Source organism: Adiantum capillus-veneris, chromosome 5 (assembly GCF_014529385.1).
Source record: "Adiantum capillus-veneris isolate H3 chromosome 5, ASM1452938v2, whole genome shotgun sequence".
Classification (NCBI taxonomy): Eukaryota; Viridiplantae; Streptophyta; class Polypodiopsida; order Polypodiales; family Pteridaceae; genus Adiantum; species Adiantum capillus-veneris.
In genome coordinates this window covers 41,766,027-41,772,815 of record NC_140935.1, presented here as the reverse complement: position 1 = coordinate 41,772,815, position 6,789 = coordinate 41,766,027, and the positions used below count along the sequence as shown (strand labels likewise).

Below are 6,789 nucleotides of genomic sequence, written 5' to 3'. Positions count from 1 at the left end.
AATTATACAAGAAAGCAGAGTGCTAATACGGACGCTCAAGCGAAAGTAAAACTCGGATGATTGGTCTAGGGTTACCTGTGCCTTGTTGTCAGTGGAATGCTTAGGAAAGAGGAAAATCATGAAACCAGAAGATTAGTGAAGAACATGATAATTAACTTTGTGTATCAAAGGCATGGGGACAGGTCGTTAGAGGTGGCTCCCCAGATAGCTGATGTAAGTTTGATCTCTGAATGATGTCATGACTCGATACGAGCATGATTATTTTAAAAATCTGAGGGGTATTTTGGGAATCCCACAAATTTAAAGGGTATTTTGGTACTTTTCCCTTGTGTATTTATAACGGACTTGCTATACACATTGCACGGGGCCATACCGTGGGAACAACTTCTTGAATGGGAAAGTGGGTAAGCACCCACGGAACGCAGCCCGTGCGCTTCGAGCCCTCAACCGTCTTGAGATGAATTGTACAAGTAGTTGTTTAATGAACGGAATCTTTTTTTGACGTTTACGATTGCCTTTCCACAATTAAAAGCAGGAGAAAGGTAAGGTAAGGTCCCTACAGTGAAAAGGTTAAAAGGTCCTGTGATCGTGAGGCAGATGCGCCGCCAAAATACAGGTCGCCATCTTACGAACCGTCCACGCGGGCGGTGAAGATAAGGCAAAACTACAGCCAATAAATTAGCGCCACGTCATACGATAATTAGGCTAGCCTCTGGCTGACTTGCAAAAGTGCAAATTTGTCCCAGCTCTCTCAGGCGTCCATTTTCACACTTGAACTGCGGAAATTGGAAGCGCCGCTTGGCTGCTCTGTTGTCCGCTCCACACATGTCCGCCCGCCAGGCATAACATTACCGGAAAGGAAAGAGTACCGCATTCGGTCCGGGTCCCTCGCCCCCTTCTGGAATGCTCTTCTGCAAATCGCCCACCAGATTTGGATTCACACCGACACACGCAATCTGATAACTCCATTTCAGTGGCGCTCCCTTCTGGAATGGTCTTCTGCAAATCGGCCACCCGATTTGGATCAAAAGCTTTTCATACGAGCTCTCTCTCTCTCTCTCTCTCTCTCTCTCGTCTGCTCGGCTTGATGCACTACTAGCTGCCTGCCTAAGGTGATCTCCATCTTTCCCTTGATCTGTGGCAGAGGTAAAACTTCTTGCTCTTTAATTTTGTCTTAGCTGTCCAAGAAAATTGCCCCGCATTATCCTCGGTTGCGTTTCACCTGCTCTCTTCTGGAAGGGTTCGGTTGCCTATCTGGCAGGAGGGGCTAGTCTGCCTTATAAGCAAGATCTAAGTCTCTGAACTAAGAAATTGATCGATCCATGGCTACTCTGTTGCAGGTACGATTGTCATCCTCAAGAGAGATGCATAGAAGTCTGGCTCAAAAGTTGTGTAATAAGGGATCTTGAAAATGGAAGGCAGCAAGAAGGCTACAAGTAGCTCTGCAGGAGTGGTCATTACTGAAGGTGCTGATAGCTTTTGAATTTTTGTTACCCACCCCGCTGTGATGCTACAGATGGCTTTCCGAAGCGAGTGTCCGAATGGTCATGCCCATGTGAACGATGGGCGTTTGTCTTTTGAACAGCTTTCTGGATCTGTGATGCTGTACGGTGCCTCCTGTAGTGCGTTTCTCACTTGATGTTGCACTGAAATGCTGGAGGATGTGATGCCCGTGGCAGCTCGCACGTGCACGAAGCCCGTAGTAGCTTCTACCAGCAGCAGCCTAGAGCCGGTTGTGAGCAAAGGGTCCAATGATATTTCGAGCTGTAACAGCTGTGCACGAGATGGAAACACAGATTTTCCTGCTCTTTGTGATGGCCCTTTCAACAATTTGGTAACTGTCTCCAACAAGCGGCGACCTGAGTGCACATGCTTTAATCTGTGTGATGAACGCATACTTGTACTCGTGGCACATCGCGTTAACTGGAACCCATTTCTCCTGTGCATCTTGTCTTGTGTGTGCAAAAAGACAAGGGCAATTTGCAACCGAATTCTTTGGCGTGAATTCTGCCTCACTCGAGCCCCCAAGATGGCCTATGACCTTCTTCTTGGATCGAAAGATGGCCGCATTGAAGGCGGTTGGCAAGCAGTTGGCAAGCTCTTTCTCTACTGTGCCGGTTGCTACCACTCAAAGTGTGACTGTTACTTGCCTATGCATCATGTCAATGGCCATTTTGTTCCCAAGACCAGGTTCTCTGGGACGTCCGGCCGGTCATTTCTTATGGCGCGTTGTCGTGCAGATGCTTTATATGTGTCAGATCCATGCGAGCATGAGAATGAACCGGAAGATGTGGGCCTGTTTCGCGGAGTCTTCAAGGGCTTCGACAACTCAGAAACAAAAAAGCTTCTTACTTCTCGAGGGATGCCATTAGAGGAGGAGGACAAGTGCCCATACTGCAAAGCACGGGTATGGAGCATGGCGCGCACAGGAATGATACCGCGAAGTGCAAGCACACGGCTTGCTGCCTATAATGAAAATGTGGAGTATCTGATTTGTCTCAATGGTCATCTATATGGCAGATGTGCATTATTACACCTTTCAGACTCGGATGCCTCCGACAATGATGCATAGCTTTTATTTCTCAAATCTTCTTCAATCATTCATTTCATTAGTTGGTAGATACTATTTTAGATTTCTATCATTGGCTTTCAGACTCTTTACTTAGATCTGGAAACGACCATCTGTATGTTAATTGCAGTCCTGTCTTTGTCCTAAGCATTACAGAATGTTGGCTTCGAGAACATGTAAGGGTTTGCAAATGTAATTGTAAGGGACATGTTAACCTGTCAAAGATAGGTTTGCAGTAAGAAGTTGTGGCGAAATTTTTAGAGGTGGGCGATTCCTAATTGTGGATATCTACATGTCACTTGTGAGCACGCGTAAGTACGCATGGTATAAGACCACTGTTGGATTTTGTTCTCGCGTGCTGGGTTTATGTAGGTGCATAGGAATGCATGCATGCATGTAATTGTTCATGGTTGAAGCTGTTAGTGTCTTGAGTTGTGGATGTTCTTTTGTAGATCTTCTAAAGAAGTGAATGCACCAAGCTATCAGTATCAATGATGGAGCTGTGTGAGGAGTTGTACGCCTGTTAGATATGTTTAAAGAGCCCCCATCTCTTTCTCAGAGCTGGTACACTGGTCTCCTCATCGTCAAGTAAAAGTTTAAACTGTGATTATTTACTCTTTTCTCAGATGCAGTGATCTTGCAATGAAGAAGGTCGTTCACACATGGCAATCCAAAAAATATGCAAGTGTGATGGTTTGTCTGTGTCATTGCAGGCAGGCAAATGGCTTCCATGAAGTGATCAATGAACACTTAAATGCATACTTGAGGGTTCCACAGAGATTTTGCAAGGGGAACCTTGGTTTTTAATTGTGAGACTTGTGTAAACTAGCTCTTTTCGATGCAGACGTTTGTTGATAGCCTTCATCTGTCAACACATCACGAGGATTTCGTTCTCGAATATGAGCTGCCTACTGACGTCTCTCTTTTCTATTAAGGGATATATTTCCTAATAGGACCTCGACATGTTAGGTTGTCCCTCTTGTTGCAATTGGAAGTTGCATATGTTCAGTTGGGCCTGTTGTGAAGCTCTCATAATTACTCTGTTAATTTCTGTTGAAGCCTTAGTCTAGTTGGCTAATTATGGTTGAAGCTACAATCCTATATGGTGTACGGGAAGCTCCCTTTGACCTTTCCCAGTAAGTACTAGTAAATACTGTGACCACATTGGCTCCCTGCCGCTCGCCATGTGGTTGCAGCATTACTCGGAAGGGACTTTTCCCGGCTGTAAAGGTTTGGGGGAGGGGGCCAATAAGGGAGCTCCAACGGGTGTACGGTGTGCAGGGAACAGTCTGCAGGTGACGATGCGTTTTCATTGGATGCTTCCAGCCTGCTCCGGGAGGAATTCCGTGCACTGCTGGTCTGTCAATCATCTGACGGCTGCAGCAGAAATTTCACACAGAAAGGAGTGCAGATGTGTGGGTGGCAGCGCCTGCCCTGCGACCTTGGACCTCGACGAGCTTTTATTTGCTCCACATAGCAGGGGACTTGATGTTTATGATGTTCTCACGAAGGCACTTTGTTTTCTTTGTGAGGGACCATATTTCCCAGGTGAAAGGAATTGAATCTTTTGTTGTCCAAGATCGATTGCTGGTGTAACATCAACTTGACATTTCTGGTGAGAGGCTCATTGCAATAAGCTACAGATTTGCATCAGACTCTTGAAAATGGGATCGAGCATTGTGTGCCTAGAGGGTTCGTCTCCCTTCGCATAGATGAAGCTTGCCTCAACTATTTTTTAGGTTGATGTCGGATTTTGACGATGCTATAGGGTTGATCTTCATATGGTTCTTTGTGAGACGTGTATTGGTGTTGAAATCTGGTTGCCGTCTTTTACGACCTGTGTTTGTTTTTAACCATTAAGAGAGCAAGGGGTCTGGTTTTCTTGCCATTTGCAGAATGCAAAATGCCACCACTTGCTACATTCTTGGGTTTTAACCATGGATAAACCGTCAGCAGGACAGGGGATCTGTTGTTCTTGCCTTTTGCAGAACGCAATTTTCCCACCGCTAGCTCGCACAAAGCGAATGCCGGTCATGTGCAGCTTGCTTGTGAATCTGCAGTTGGGCGAATGAGGGGGCTGAGGGAACCATGCTAATGGTACTGTCAAGGCAAGGGACCTGTGGGTGGCAACCCTTAGGAAGCTGGTAGGCAAGGGCCTACAAATATGTAGGTTGGGTGGAGATCAACCATGCTCAAAATAAGTGGCATTTCCCAGGACCTCCGAGCTCCGCTCCAGGGATACAATCCGGAAGGCTTGTCAGAGGAAGCGGCTAGAGCCATCGACGGAGAAATGAGATCAAGGCAGTTAACAGAGGCCTGAGAGAGAGAGAGAGAGAGAGAGAGTCTTGGAATATTCAGAAGCTGTTTGTGTTCACATGATTTGTGGCATTCAAGCTGCTAAAGAAGACATTGAGATCATGCAAAACTGGTGGCTTGTAGATGAAAGTCTTTGGGTTTGGTTCTTCGTGGTGGCCATCGATTCTGGTGATCTTGCAAATGCCCAAGGAGCTTCTAACCAGCTATCTGTTTTCCGAGACTTGCTTTATGCATGTAGGTACCTGCAATCTTGCCCATGGCAATAATTTGTGCTTCCTCTTAATTGAAGTAGTTCTCTTGCTCTTGACGGCTCAATTCATTTTTTTAAATTCAATTTGGTATTGCATGTTCAGTTTCCATACAATAACAAAACATGGATGCATTGCTAGAAACTCTGAAGTGGTGCAATAATGTGTAAATGTGTGCAAAGCATAACAAAATCCTCATAAAGATCTTTGGAGATATTATGCCGTAGAGTACCATCGCAGTTGTCGTCTTCATTGTTGCAAGGATGCCTCCTATAGACACATTGACCGTTCAGTGTCATTTTTTAGTAGCCCCCTAGTATTGCAAGCTACTTTAAAGTAGGGTAAGTGTATCAATAAAATTTTGAAGGTCCAAATTCATAGAACCCTTGCACTCAGTAAATAGCGTGCACAGGTTAAGAACCTCCCCAAATATGGAAACCATGTTGTGCATTCTTCTAATTGTGTCACCTTTCGCCTCGGGGTGCATAATTTTTTGCATGCACAAATATTGCTGCAATATAAGCATGATAAAGAATTGTTTATCCAGTGTCTTCTCTTGTTGTCCCTAGCACAATGTGACTTACCTTTCAATTTTGCAGGATCCATGTTTGTTGCGTGCCTCTTGCAAACAAGAGGTGCCAACAATTAGAGTATAGGTGGATACTACAAGAGTTTCATCACAAGGTTACTTAATATATTGTGTGTTGGTTCCATTTTGATTAAAATAAAAATTAAAAAGGAAAAATATCCTAGTTTCCTCACATTGGGGAGTTTGCATCTCTCTCCCCAATTTTTGCTAATTCTTGGGATCATGCCGTTCCAATGGTGGTATGCATTTTTTAATTTTTTTGTGTTCACAACATTCTTGTTTTTTACAATAGACTAAGATGGTTTGTACTTACCACATTGGTGTAAGTCAGCTCACATGTAGCTTCACTGCTTTTGTAAACAACAAGAGTATACATGTAAAACACAATAAATAGTATGTTCATGCAAAAATTATGTGTCAATAAAAAGATCAACGAAAGCCACATTGAGCATGCTAGTTTTTGAGATAGTTACAAGGAGCACTCATGTGCCAAGCAACCTCCATACAAGTGTCTGTGTGGAGACTTTCACAAATAAGATAATGGCAGGTAGGGTCTTCATAGCATGTAGGTAATCATTAAAGTGGGCTGTATGTGCTTGTGTTCCACATGTAGAATGTAGGCCAACATGTCCTTGAGAGCTATTCAAGAGTTAGGCAATGGTCACACAAATGCATAGTTATTAGTTACTTTTTGAAATAATTGTGCCTCGTGCATGGCCACACCTGCACCAGCTATTTGTCTTATATGCAACTATGCACCTTTTGTAACAAAGCCGATTTTGGCATAGTTGCATTAGTAACATCTTATTGATAACACTATGCTTTGCATGACTAGTTTCTTATGTTGAGTTTCAATTTTAGGATAAATAAGTAATGTTCTACTTGTTGACGTATATAACTAATTGGTAATCCCTAGCCCTCTACCATCAAGCTTGCTTTTAGCTATCATAAGCTAAGTGGTTGGCTTGGCCAATGAGGAGCGACCATCTGCTTTCGTGTTCAAGGCTCTCACATGTTCTTAATGGTTATAATTTTCTTTTGTAATAGCACATGATAGTAGAGCAGGC

General features: G+C 44.0%; 1 pseudogene across 2 annotated transcripts; it reads left to right on the top strand.

Moving 5' to 3' along the window:
• Positions 1-841: 841 nt before the first annotated feature.
• LOC147457202 (EID1-like F-box protein 2 pseudogene) lies at positions 842-2,831 on the top strand (annotated as a pseudogene). Of its 2 annotated transcripts, none has more exons than XR_015188089.1 (2): positions 842-1,112; positions 1,341-2,831. The product of XR_015188089.1 is annotated as an EID1-like F-box protein 2 pseudogene, transcript variant X2 (transcript). The 2 variants fall into 2 exon arrangements; XR_015188088.1 differs by having other exon boundaries at positions 842-1,146.
• Positions 2,832-6,789: the final 3,958 nt, after the last annotated feature.